Genomic DNA, 14425 nt, shown 5'->3' on the forward strand with positions numbered 1-14425 from the left:
GACTGGGCAACAAAATGGCAGATGAAATTCAATATTGATAAATGCAAAGTAATGCACATCGGAAAACATAATCCCAACTAGATATATAAAATGATGGGGTCTAAATTACCTATTACCACTCAAGAAAGGGATCTTGGGAGTCATTGTGAATAGTTCTCTGAAAACATCCATTCCATGTGCTGCAACAGTCAAAAGAGCAAAACAGAATGTTGGGAATAATTAAGAAAAGGATAGATAAATATCATGTTGCCTCTATATAAATCCATGGTACACCCACATCTAGCATACTGCATGCAAATGTGGTCATCTAATCTCAAAAAGATATATTGGAATTGGAAAAGGTTCAGAAAAGGGCAGCAAAAATTATTAGGGGTATGGAACAGCTTCCGTATGAGGAGAGATTAATACAACTGGGACTTTTCAGCTTGGAAAAAAGATTGGGTGGGAGGGGAGGGGGAGAATATGATAGAGGTCTATACAATCATGACGGGTGTGGAGAAAGTAAATAGGGAGGTGTTATTTACGCCTTCTCATAACACAAGAACTAGGGGTCACCAAATAAAAATTAATAGGCAGCAGGTTTAAAATAAACAAAACAAAGTATTTCTTCACACAATGCATAGTCAACCTGTGAAACTCTTTGCCAGAGGATGTTGTGAATGCCAAGACTATAATAGGGTTCCAAAAACGAATTAGATAAGTTAATGGAAGATAGGTCCATCAATGGCTATTAGCCAGGGTGGGCAGGGATGCTGTCCCTAGCCTCTGTTTGCCAGAAGCTGGGAATGGGTGACAGCAGATGGATCACTTGACAATTACCTGTTCTGTTCATTCTCTCTGGGAAACCTGGCGTTGGCCACTGTTGGAAGACAGGATACTGGGCTAGATGGACCTTTGGTGTGACCTAGTATGGCCATTCTTATGTTCTTATAATTTGTCTTAATTGATAATAAATACTAGTGTAAGTGGGATTTGCTGGGAAAGCACTCATAAAAAGAAGATCATATCCATGTTTATTAGAGGAATATTGTACATTTTAAATACATGCTTACCTACCATTTAGAAACAACGTGGATTGGTAATGAACACTAGCAGCAGTCTGATCATTGAGCTTGTCTCAAAACAAAACAAAAAATGATCAGGCATATATGATGAATGGTACAATGCAGTAAATAAAAATATCAGACCATTATGTTAATATCAGCCAAAGTTAATATCAGCCAAATGTTAGCAAAATGCCTTGGAAAGGAACAGAGTTAGGAATGCCTGGCAATACTAGATATTCATCAAACAAATGCAAGTCATTTGTGTAAAGTGTCATGAAAGACTAATGGAAGCTATAATAGGAGGTACAGATAAAAGTTGTTCCTCAGCCTTCAGGTTAACATACATGCAATAACATTGCTCCTAGGCATTTATAAAAAAGCATCTTCCATCACAAAGTCATCCTCTTTCAGCACAACAGTCTATGAAATATTTCAGCTGCAGGTTACATATATAATGGTGCAATCTGGATGCCACCAAAGTCTAAATTTAGGGGTGAATTTTTATCCCAATCCTGGTCCACATTGAGATTTCCAACATTGGAAACAAAATGGCAGAACTCTCGTGAGAATTATATTTCCATTTCCCCCCATCCTCCCCCTTCCAGCATCTTCCTTCCCACTGGGCCTCAACTCAGCACTGCAGTGTTCACCCACCCACTATTATCCCCACAGGAGCTTTTGTGATGCATAGTTCCAGGGCATGGTATGAGCAATGGGCTCATCCTACTGTACTGTGGGAGATAGGATGAGGGGTAGAAGGGGGCTGCTTGTGCCAGCTATCACTTTCTGAAAGACTCTTGGACTGGCGGGCCAGAAGACATCTGTAGTTAGTGGAGGTGCCCAGGGCAGGAAGTTTCAGGGCGTTATTAATACTAGTAGGAGCTGAAAGCCAATGCTTTGCACAGGGGAGGCAATTGGGTCAAGTAATCCATCATCTGTGCAATCTCGCTCATAGAGCCAATGGAATTGCTTCGTTGCCTGCAATTCAGCTGTTGACCAAGGGTGGTGATTTGTTGAGTTGCCTCTGATATCACAATGGTTTATACTACCACACAGGTGTAATTTGTGAAGTAAAAATGGCAGAGAACTTAGAAATTGGTTGGTATCACACTGCAAATCCAAGCAATGATTGAATCTGGTGATATTCTGAACAAAAAGAGCTCTCTGCCATGCTTATAGCTGTTCCTATCCCTTCACACTGACTAAACAAACGTAGTTTTCAGAGTGACACACAGACAAGAGACAATCCTGGAATCTTATTATACAGATTACAGCCATTTATTTGGTGCCCATCGCCATGATATCTGTACATCTAGATGGAGCAGAGCCAAAATTTCTACTTGCAAAATTGGCTCAGACACCAGAAAATGGATCTGGGTCCAGCCAACTGAACATCCCCCAAGGTCTAGAGATTTGGTTACTTGGGACCCAGCAGTGATAGTGACTTCCTGAGAATAACATTCCGAATTCCAGGTCTCCACAAGCCCAGCCTGGCCCTTGATAAATACTTTCAACATTTGACATGGTCAGTGGCTAGAATTGGGAACTTCGCTGGCAGATGGGAGAGGCAGGGAAAGGCTGTGCAGCTTTGTTATCTCGGTACTGGTGAGAACGGCTCTGCAACGCGCTCAGAGAGTCTAGCGTTCAGACAAGCATTCAGAAGTTCAGACGTTTATTCATTCTTTGAATTGATCGCATTACTCATTTTCTTTCCTGTGAGGGAGGAAAGGAATGAAATACAGGTGGGAGGGGGAGAATCATGTGACCTGGTAAAAGATTTTCCAAGGTTAAAAATGATTACATCTGACTAGTCTTAATTCTTCACCTTCCACTATAAACTCTTTGAAGGAGGGCAGCTGGTGTCAGCTAGACCTTATGGACTGCACATCATGCTGTAACTAAGCAGCCATCCGCTTGACTAGGATTATAATTGCTGCTCCTAGGCTGTAGACTGACGTCAGCTCTTTGGAGGAGGATGCTGATTGCTTAATGAATTTCACTGGACAGTGTTTAGCATCCACTCGGGGGAAAAAAACCTCAAAAATTGCTTTTAGGGAGCTGTCAGCATCCATTATCTTCTTTCTGATGATAATTTATATATATTAATTCTTGCCTTTCATTTTAGTGAAAGAAACACTGAGAGGAGGACTTCTTCCAGAACTGAAACTTCAGCTGTGATTATGTGGCAAACAGAAGGTGACATACATGTCTAATTACCAGGTCCATTTCCAGAAGAAAATTAATTTCCATTACATGCTCAGCATGAAATGGATCCTCATGTCAATTCTTTATAGTGCCTCTATTTCTTTTGCCCAATTGTTAGCAGTTCCCTCTTCAAAGGATGGAAGTGTCTTTCCCCCACCATTTAGTCCTCTCTCCCTTTGGCAAAAAATTTTTCCTGGGTTTTCAATTAAGCTAAAATTTACACATGCAGGTTTTTTGGTTGAAGTTCTTTATGTTAAATGACAACAACGTTTGATGAATGTTGGCCTCAGCATGCTACTGAGATCAATCTGAGTTTCAGCACAAAGAATTCAAACATCCTTCCTTATTAGGAACACTCCGCATTGTAAATCCAAGTTTATTGCAGTTGCAACACAAATTATTTTTACTGTATATTACTGAACCACCAGAATCATGAAGAGTATGTTATGAACAAAGTTATAAATGCTGAGGCGATTAATCATGCGTCATTTAGTGCTCCCCACTTGTTCTTGTATTTTTCATTTTGAGCCAGAATGAGCACTGAAATCAACAGAACTATTTGTGGAGTACGACACTACTCAAAGCAAGTAAGGGTATCAGAATCTGGTCCTTTGAGAGTTGGTCCAATATAACTTCTCAAATTTAGCTCAGTGGTTTGAGCATTGGCCTGTTAAACCCAAGGTTGAGAGTTCAATCCCTGAGGGGGCAATTTAGGGATCTGGGGCCAAAATTGGGGATTGGTCCTGCTTTGAGCAGGGGCTTGGACTAGATGACCTCCTGAGTTCCCTTCCAACTCTGACATTCTATGATTGGGAAGAAAGAGGATCAAGCTCTCACATATAAAAGGATGCATCTTAGATGAGGTGTATACATGAATGACACTTTTGGGGGGAGGGGGGAAACTCAAGGGAGAGGTTTGTTTTTTTTCCCCAAAAGTGTCATTCATGTATACACCTCATCTAAGATGCATCCTTTTATCTGTGATGAGCTTGATCCTCTTCTTCCTACACCCTTCCCTTGTCCACTCAGTTTCTTTGTCCTCAATTATTCTTTTTTAATATTCTTATAGCTTAAGAATAGAGTAGGTTTAAACATTTTGTAAGCTATTGGTTAACTCTGATGCCTCTTGGGATCAATACAGAACTGTCATCCACAAGATCTGCCAGTAAGTGATACGTTGATAATGCACACAGTGGTGTTTTATTATAGATCACTGAATAATCAGGTTGAGATCTCCTCTTGAGCCAAGCTCCATTTGTTGAAGGGATCAGGGGGCTGTCAGGCAGCCAATTGCAGGGTGGCCCCTGGAGAGTTTAGAACAGCCTGAGAATTAGCTAGGACTAGTCCAAAAGGAACAAGACATCAGCTGGGGATTGCTCGAGTACACTGTGCTTATGCCATGTCCTCAATCCACCACTGAATGCCTTGACAGTGGGGCTGGGTACTGAAGCAACCAGGTAGGCTAGCTCTGCACCAGCTAAGAGCTCCTTCACACAGGGGGGAATTCTCAGCAGGCCAGACCCAGATTCTTCTGGCATCTTTGTGATGGGAGAGTAGCACAAAGGGGCCAGAACACTTGAGAGCATCTGATCCTTAGGCAAAGGTTATATTCATCCCTTGTATAACTCCACTAAAGCCAAGGGAGTTACATAAGGGGATGTATTTGCTCCATTAACTCTTCTGGAATGATTGGTTTGTAACAATGATGTACCTATCCTGAGATCTTGCTATGAAAATGAATATAATTGCTTCACATACTGCATGCCTGAGTCAGATATATATTATACACACACACACACACACACACACACACACACACACACCCACCCCCCATTCTGGTAACCAGGAGGAAGCCAACAAAATAAAGGGCTGAAATAACAAAGCTAATAAGTGTTACAGAAGCAAGCTTTGTTTTTCCTTTTGTAACGTGCAATGAAATGCATTTCCCAGGGATCTTCAAAGCATCACAACAATTCATCTTAATTAGCAAGATTCAGGTGGTAGGTTTTGAGCACTTGGAATTTAGTGTGAGGATTAATGCACATAAATGAATTATGAAATTAAGACAAACTATAACTGTCTTTAAGATAAAATGTTCTAGCAGCATGGAGTAAGTAAAAATGGCCTGAGTGGGTGGACTCATTTCCATCACCAAGACACTAATATAATAACATAATATTGCAGGTCTGCAGAAGTGTTCCCAGAGTTTCTGTATTGGGAAGGAAGTGGGTCAGAAGTCCCTTCACTGCTACAGGAGTGCAGTGCCTGATTTACTGATTTTAAGTCCCCGATTCCTTAAAATCTCATGTTGAATGCCAGCGGGGGCAACTGAGCTCCAACGCAGTTAATTTTGTGGGGGTTTGTCAGAATGCTTTTGAAAACCAAATCCTTGTCTGTATAGGCAAGGTGCTAAGAAAACAATGATGCTGTGGTATAAGAATTAGACAGATAGTTAACCTAGACCCAAAATCCTCTTGGTTGTTTTGTGAGATCCAGCATCCTCAGCCAAAACTTTCCCTTCTCTCCAATATTGCACAATACACCAAATGACTGCTGAGCTATGGCTCAGAAGCTGGTGTCCCCTTCATGGGGGCTGTATGTACTGCTCAGGCTCCAAGATGCTCTATAAAGAGAATATATTGTTATTCCCCATATGAAGCAATGAAAATATGCCTTGTGGTGCTATATCTCTAAGCCGCCACAAAGTGACAGTGTTTCAGAACATTCCTTTCTTGCAGATACATGATCGGTAAGACTATGGGGTGAAGTGATGCTTAGGCTACAAGAGATTTGGACAGACTTAGAAAGGGAATTGCCAAGGCTTACCATACAAAATCAATTGTTCAGGTAAAGACCTTGCAGTAAATATATCTGCATCCCCTCCCCATCTGAGGGCCTGATCCTGCATCTATTGTAATCAATGACAAAGCTCCCACTGACTTCAATAGTGACTTCAATAATGACTCCTCTCCCCATCAGCATGAGTCTAAGCCCACTCGTTCCTCACCACTTATGTGAGAGATCTCTCCTCTCAAATACCTTCTCTTTGTCTGTCCTCTCCCCACCCCACCCCCAAAAAAACCCGAACATAGCTCAGAATGATCTCACTTTTAACAAAAATGTTAGGGAGAAAAGGAAGCCATGTGATGTTCTGCAGTGAGCAAAAAGTATTTTCACTGCACTGAAGCAAAGTCACGTAATGGCTCAATGGGATTGTAGCAATCATGTAAATCAGCTTCTCCAACCACGTTGACTAGGGAGCTATGAAATGGCATTTCAAGCCACTTAACAACGTGAAACCCAGGCACTGCCGTGGAGGCTTCAAATTGCATGGCTCCTGCTCTCATGTAAAGAGAAATCAGGGACTCTGCAAGAGAGGGGGCTGTCGAAGCCCCACTTGGCATGTAACTACTGTTGGATGGAAATGAATTGCAAATAGAGGCTAGTATTCATATCGCTAAGCGCCCTAGCTCCCAAATTTGGCATATGCCTTGTTGAGGCATAAGTGACTTTCATATTTGTCATTAGATCCTCTATGGGTCATGAATGGCATTGCAAGTCATAATTTGCATTGGAAATACAGTAGTACCCAGTTTATGATGACTGCTACACATCAGGAGCGAATGTGATTAGTGTAAAATAAGCCTGTCTGAACTCTGTATGCAATCTGCCTGGCAGTGGGAAAAACTACAATTTCCATTTTCTATCATGAGTGGCTCATGACTGACATGGTAGGAAATGTCACCATTAAAACCATGTATTATTCTGCAGCGGCATTCATTTAGCCCATTTTTTACCATCATACTTTGGGAGGGGTGGGGAGAAGGCATGTACTCTGCTGCAGTTTCCCAGCACCTCAAGCTGAGTGGATCACTTTAGAGTCAAAGCTGTCAAAAGAAATAAATGTAATGTCTAGTCCCAATGAGGGGCAGAGCAGCAGTGATAATTTTTTATCCTTTAAGCACTGTTACAGATATCTGAACTGCAGCTGTGCAGGAAGGATGCTGCATCTCATTTGCAAGGATGGAATTCTATTACACAGATAAAACGATAATCCCCATTACCAGAAGCTAATTAATTTCATTCTTGAGTTTTCTTTGAAGTACTAACTGAAAATAAAAGGACCAAGACTGATGGGGGGGGGGGAACCTATAACTTTAGGTTCTATCAGATCTGACTGTATGAATCCGCTCAGAAGAAAAAGCAGCCTGTTCACAGAATGTATTACAGAAGGGTAATTTTTAAAATAATGAACGGATGCCAAAAGAGACGTTAATGTTAAATGGAGACTCTGGGTTATTCAGCAAGAGAAGAGGCGAGGAACTAATCTCTTATACATCTTTTTAAGTACTGGTGGCATGTTTCTGAAATAGCCAGTATGAGGACACAAATGTGCTGTTCACTGGGCTATGGCAGATGGTGGGTGTGATCTTCTCCAGGAGTCTTGATTTGAGTGTGAGTGCACATGTGTATGTACATGCATGTTTGTGTCTTTATTTGTGCATGTATGTTTGCATTCATTATATCTATCTATCTATATATATGGGAGGCTGGTGGGTGTGTGGTGTCCATTAGCATAAATGTCTGCATGTGCGCGTAAGTATGTGTGTGCTGTGGGTGTTCATGGAGGGGTTTATACACATATGTGTGTGCGCATTTGACAGTTCAGTAAGAGGAATCACTATTCTGAGCACTTTGTCGTCTTTTCAAGAACTAATTAATAAGGGCAGAAAACCTTTTTTGCAGATGACTGAAAGTCCCCCACTAGCAGTTTGCTGAAGAACTCTTTGCATGCTGCCTGAAGGGGAAAAACACACACACACACACGGCACAATCTACACAGCTGACCTGTCCCTCAAGATCTTTTCACTTCTCTTTCTTTGCTTAGAATTCAGACTGGAAAGTGCATTCTATAAAGGGTCAGATCAAAAATAATCTCTGCTATCTCAGTCCAGCACACCTACTCCTCTAGGTAAGCACTGTCGCCTGGCAGACTGGAAACAGAGAGGTCCAATGCTCTCTCCTTTATGCACACACATAGCACATATAAATGTTAATGTGTGAGGGGAAGGTGCAGGAAACCATCCAGGAGAATATACCCCAAAAGTCTTCCTCACTTGCTGTCTATGTACAGTACACAGCTGGCATAACTCAACTTTTTATTAAGTGTTCAGCACTGGCTGTTTGCTTGAGGAGGAGACCAGCAGGCTGCAATTCTGTATGTTTGTATAGAAATGTCAGCCTGCAAACTTGTATTAACCTAGTTTCACCAGAGATGTTTAGAACACCACAAAAGTTAGGACTCCCTGACCTCTCCCTGCATTTGTATGCAGAGGTTGAAGAGGATTTATTTTCAGTGTATTCGAAGGTGTGGTTTAATGCTTGTAGGGAGGGTTGGTCTGTGTTTTGAGGCCGTAGTGCCCCTGCTGTATTTCATGTTTGCAGTTTATGATACACTGAATCCTTTGGTGCCTCATTCTAAGCCCCAATATAGAAATGTCACTAAATCCATTGCAGGTGGATTGTTCCCTGCACTTGCCAATTCTTTCTATGAGAGAAAAATCCCAGGCACACTGAAGAATTCTTCTCTTACAGCTCGGTCATTCATGGCTTTACTTTTCCCCTCATGCCAAGTCACAGCAATGTCATGGATATGCAACGACTGTGCACAGCTGACATGCCGGCAACAGGTATTACTGAAGAAAAAGGCACGTTGTCCGATTAATACACAACATTAAACACACCGACGATCAAACAGGAGATGAAAGAGCAACGCCTTGCTTAAAGATTTAACATTCATTCTTTTGTTGTATATTCATAAAAGCTCCCCTGCCTCTCTCTGTCCAGAATTATTAATAGAGATGGGCTGTAGCTGCAGAATTTGCATCTGGGTTTCAAAACACCACAAAGATCACAGGCTTGGTTCAGGCCATTATAAAGACAGAGGCAAAATTAAATGAAGGTCTGGGCTTGTATTCTGCATGTCTGCAAAGTTAGGGATTGCCCAGATCTGGGGGTTTGGCTCAGGCCTATCTTTAATTGCAAGGAGTTGTTGCGAGCAGCTTAAACATGTGATAGAGACTGCAGGTAATTGATGTAATGCTAGGATAATGATGCAATTCCCATCATAGAAGCTTATTTTTCAATGAGATTGAGTTTGAGTTGCAATTTCTGCTTTGTTCTTTGGTATTAAATAATAACTGGCTTTGTTCATATTCCAGCCAATATGAGAATTGCCTGATTTTTCTTCATTATTCTCCACCCACTGGGCTGGAACATGAAAAGACACCCTCTAAAATCTCAGCCTCAAGACACAGAGTGTGTAGAGAAATTGGATGGCATACTGGCTAAAGCACTGACTTAGTGATCTAATCAAGCATACAGCTCTGACACAGACTTCCTGTGTGATGTTAGACAAGTCATGCTCTCTGCCTCAGTTTTCGCATCTCTAAAAAGGGGGTGATAATATTTATCAGTCTCTTACCAGTGTGGTGAGGATAAACTTTGGATTTTCAAAGCACCTAAACACTCAAATCCCATTGAACTGCATTGGGATTTGGGCTCCTAACTTCCTTAGGCTTCTTTGAAAATCTCACCCTTAAATGTTCCCAGGCCCCTAGATACTTCGGTGACAAAGTCATACAACTAGATAGATCAAAAACATATTCCAGGCCATCATGTGAGGACACATTGTCTGCTCCCCTTTCACCCCCACAGATAGGAAGAGAGTGTAAGCAGAGGGAAAACTGATGGAGGGAGAAGAAATGGAGAGGATTTCTGTGGCTAAGGGGACAACCAGAGAATTTGAAGGGATAAGGGCTCCTCAAAAAATAATCTCATTGGAGAATCCTGAAATTCTGGACCAGGCTTTCCTTATTACAATCTAAACCTTATCATAAATCCTTGTTTTTAAATCTTCTCTACGAAAGGTCATCTGCTCACATTTCTCCCTGAAAGCAGGCTTGTTCAGAATCCAGCAGTGAATTGCTACAATTACGGTTTAATTCAAAATTAAAACCACCACCATCAAAAAAGCACTCTGAAATTTTTCTGGGAAACAGCGCATATAAATATTCTAAGCCATCTCCTTTTTGCTTCTCGTTTATTGCTCTGCCTGGGAGTTCCTCCTCCTGCAGCTGTGTATCATTGGGATAATTAGACAGCACAGTTGCTTTGCTATGCAGTGGCCAGACCAGTGGGGATTTCAGGAGATAACTAATTCTATTTGATTTGGTATCCAGGAATGATAATTTACATTCCCTTCTACCTTAGAGAGAAAAATAAATAGAGTCTGGGCTAGAATTAGGCTTTTCTTCTGTCTCCTTTAATTCTCCATTCATCTTACCACTGGGCGGAGGCAGCAGCAGCAGAAACAGAGGAGTCATGACAACTGATTGCTCCTGAAGGAATTTGGGTTTGTCAGAAGAAAGAAGATATCCCCATAAAACACAAGTGCTTGAAAAAGCAATTTGACCACAATACTAAATGAGATAGAAAACAACTGTAAATGGTTTCCATAGGGTGGAAGATATTTATCTGCATGCATGACTGTTATGGGGCAGATCCTCTCCTGGTATAAATCGCCATTGCTCCATTGAGTTAGGTTGATTTATGTCAGCTGATGGTCTTGCCCACGTATTGGGCCTACAAATAAATAAATGCCCACACAAATAGCTAATTAAGGACACAGCTAGCTTTTTGCATAAAGGTGCGATTTTCAAGAACACCTAAATGCATCGGATGAAGTGAGCTGTAGCTCACGAAAGCTTATGCTCAAATAAATTTGTTAGTCTCTAAGGTGCCACAAGTACTCCTTTTCTTTTTGCTAAATAACTTAGGAGCACAAGTCCCACTGATTTTCAATGGGGGTTGTGTTTCTAAGGCACTTAGACAATTATGAATACCCCATTCTAAGTCAATTTGCATGTATATTACAATAACAGAGCATTCAATCAGCAGGACACTTTTATTGCAGTATGTAATGAATGAACTTGAGCTTCCAACTTTAAAATTTGGCCCACACAGTGAAGCATTCAACCCAAACCTTGGATTGTGCCCTCAGGAAATAATGGGGAGCGTGGACAAATTGATTTGATTAATACAAGAACTCTTTTAAACCTTTGTGATTGGATATCTAGTTAGTATACCACGGCATGATGGGTTTTATTCATTTCTACCCTGGCTTTCATATTACAATAATACTTTGCACGTACATGGTACCTCTTCATCCAAGAATCCATTGTTTTACAAACTTTAATCAATTGAATCTCTCTCTCAAACCCCATGGGACATTAACTAAGGGCTTGTCTATGCTACCCCACAGTTCAGACTTTGGGGGGGGTTGAATAGAAGTGTGCACCAAAGTTCTGCACTGTAACTTCCCCACGTGAATACTGCGGGCATGGACTAAAGGTTCCTAATACACATTGAAGTAGCCCTCTTCAAACAGGATTACATGAAAGTGAACTAGGAACCTTTTAGTTTACACCCACAGCATCCACACAGGGGAGCTGCAATGCAGCACTGTGGTGCACACTATTTACACCCCCATAGTCCAAACTGCAGGGCAGCAGAGTCATAGCCTAAGTGATATTGCCAACTCACAGAAGAATAAACTGAGGCCCTGAGATATTAAGTGGCTTGCCCAAGGCCACCCAGCACATGAATACCAAATGCCAGAACTCCTCACTTCTATTTCCCTTCTAACCATCAGCCAACAGTACCTCTCTGTCCAAACTAGAGCAATGTAGTGACCTTATTTATCCCTTTGAGATCCAACTTAAGGTGATGAAGCTTCTCTTCTACCCTAATGTTAGTCATTCTTTGATATGCTATCATTAATCTGTTTAGCATCAGGGAACAAGGCATTAGTTCAGGGATCCAAACTTGGCAAATCTTTCTAAAGTCCATAGACATGAAATATATTTCCATAACAGTCTCAACCAGAAAAAATATTGCAACAGTGACATTATTTTCAAATGCTCTCAGATGTAAAATGAATTCTCTGGTTCATACTTTTACGGTAGGGTTGTAAAGACCTAGTGGAGCACAAATGTTTTATTTTTGCAAATGAAATATGCAGTCACATGACTGGATTAGTTGTATAAGCCTAACAGGCAAAAATATCTCAAGTCCTGCCCTTTGCCAGCCACCCACTGTCTCTCTGAGACCCTCAGGGCTGTTCACTCTCCCCTCTCCCTTCAATTTCTTTCCATCATAAAGATATGTATACACACACAGTATAATTCCAGCTATCCAAATTCCCTTCATCCAAAAATCATAGTTATCTGAATCTACAGTGGGTCTCCTAAGTAGCCAGCTGCTTCCATTTATCCAAAAGTTCCAAATGTGCCCTGGGCCTTTCAGGTAAACGGAAGTGTACTGCACATTCAGGAGCTGAAAAGGATGGGCACTGGTAGTTCTAATAGTATCTTTTGTAGCTCTCGTTTATTCTGCTATCCAGACAGTAAAGGCAAAGCAGTAACATTTTATAGAGCACAGAACATTTTTATTCAGTTCTCCTAAATCTTTTTTAGCAGTTCTATACAAAACCAGTTACATTGTAACTAGAATTTAGAAAGTGAGCCAGCCAGGGGACATATCCTGACAAACTGCTTATTCCTCCGAAACCATTGTATACCTATCCTATTTATTCAAAAAGCCTATTCATAGGCTTATATTTACACTTTTTTGTTGTTCTCTCATCAGCCTTCAAATATTTTCTACTGATTTTTTTTCTTGTATTTATTTTTGGTTGGTTGGTTAGTTTTTCTTTTTTAAATTATCAGTGCATTTTATTGTTCACAGCTACAAGCGTGATAAAAGTGAATATAAATACTGTACAAAATTCCACACTCAGGAATAGTAAGTAAGTATTGTGCAAGCTTCCCCAGCATTCTTCTGCCAATGGCTTATGGCACCTATAATATTTCATTCTTGTTCCCCCCGCACAACTTTTCCTGACCTTCAGTTCCCCATCTATTCCATCCCTGCAATATCAGTGCTTCTCAATCCTAATCTGAACCCACCACCTGTTTATAACAATTCTCGGGCTCTTAGAAGCAGAGTGAATGAATCCTGCTGTGTCTAGCAATAGTTGTGTGATGTGAAAAAAGAGAGGGACCAAGGTAAGGCTAATGAACAAAGCCATCTTTCCTTGGGACAAAAGCTAAGATCGGAGCCCAGCTCCTGAGAAGTGAAAGACTTCTGCATTAACCTACTGCACCTCCAAGAGTTTGTATTAAATAACTAAAGACACCTTTATCAGAAAATGTAAGCTGCCTGGAATGCTTATTAAAACACAAAATAAATAGAGTTCTACACAATTAAACCCGCACAAGAAACCACCTTTATCCGCAACCTCTTATAAGAGGCTTACATTTGTACTTTCTTTCCTTGTTACTTTGTTCAGCTAAAAGCCAGCAAGTACATTTTATTTTCTGTGTATGGAAAACAGAAAAAATTACATCAGGGTAATACTCTTACATTGGTATAACAGAGCAGTTTGGCTCATTGCATACAGCTCCTCTCCATCTTCATCAAAAGCGACTGGAGTGCAAAAAAAAAAAAAAAAAAAAAGATCTAGTTATGAGGGCAGTGGGATGGGACTTGAGACACCTGGGTTCTGTTCCTAACTTGACCACAGACTGCCTGTGTGAACATGAGCGTCGTAGTAGTAGTTGATCTCAACTGTATCAGTTCCCATCTGTAATACGGAGAGAATACTTCACTAGGGTACTGTGAGGCTAAAATCCAGGTACTGTATTAACAAAGTCCCCATATAAGTACCAGGCAGAAAACAACCTTCAAGTCTCCAGTTTCTGTTAATAGCTTGGAATGGTTGCTTAAAACAGATTTTGCTGGAATTACAAAGTCATGGACAAATACATTTCACACACTGTTTAGGCTTCCTCAGCTCTGTTTGCTGCACAGGGAGATTTATGCCTCCAAACATTTGGCTTCTTAAAAAAAAAAAAAAAAAAAAAAAAAGAAACTGAGAAAAACAAACCTGCCTCCCTGGCCAGTCCATTTCCTGTCTCTCTGCCAGCTGGTTAAGTGATCAGACAATTTATTTCTTGTTGCTATAAATTTGGAACATAAGATTGATGCCTTGAAGCATTTTAATGGCACTGTTGACCTTAATAATAAAACTATCCATTCTGGTTAGAATTGGT

General features: G+C 40.9%; 1 long non-coding RNA gene across 1 annotated transcript in view; it reads right to left on the bottom strand.

Annotated features, from left to right (window-relative positions):
• Positions 1–2069: 2069 nt before the first annotated feature.
• The window catches only part of LOC122455569, an 84753-nt gene continuing 72397 nt past the window's right edge, over positions 2070–14425 (bottom strand). Inside the window, exon 3 of the long non-coding RNA XR_006273851.1 lies at positions 2070–2759. This is a non-coding gene — a long non-coding RNA (uncharacterized LOC122455569). The remainder of the gene's footprint in view (positions 2760–14425) is intronic.

The sequence above is a fragment of the Dermochelys coriacea genome, chromosome 8 (genome assembly GCF_009764565.3).
Source record: "Dermochelys coriacea isolate rDerCor1 chromosome 8, rDerCor1.pri.v4, whole genome shotgun sequence".
Classification (NCBI taxonomy): Eukaryota; Metazoa; Chordata; order Testudines; family Dermochelyidae; genus Dermochelys; species Dermochelys coriacea.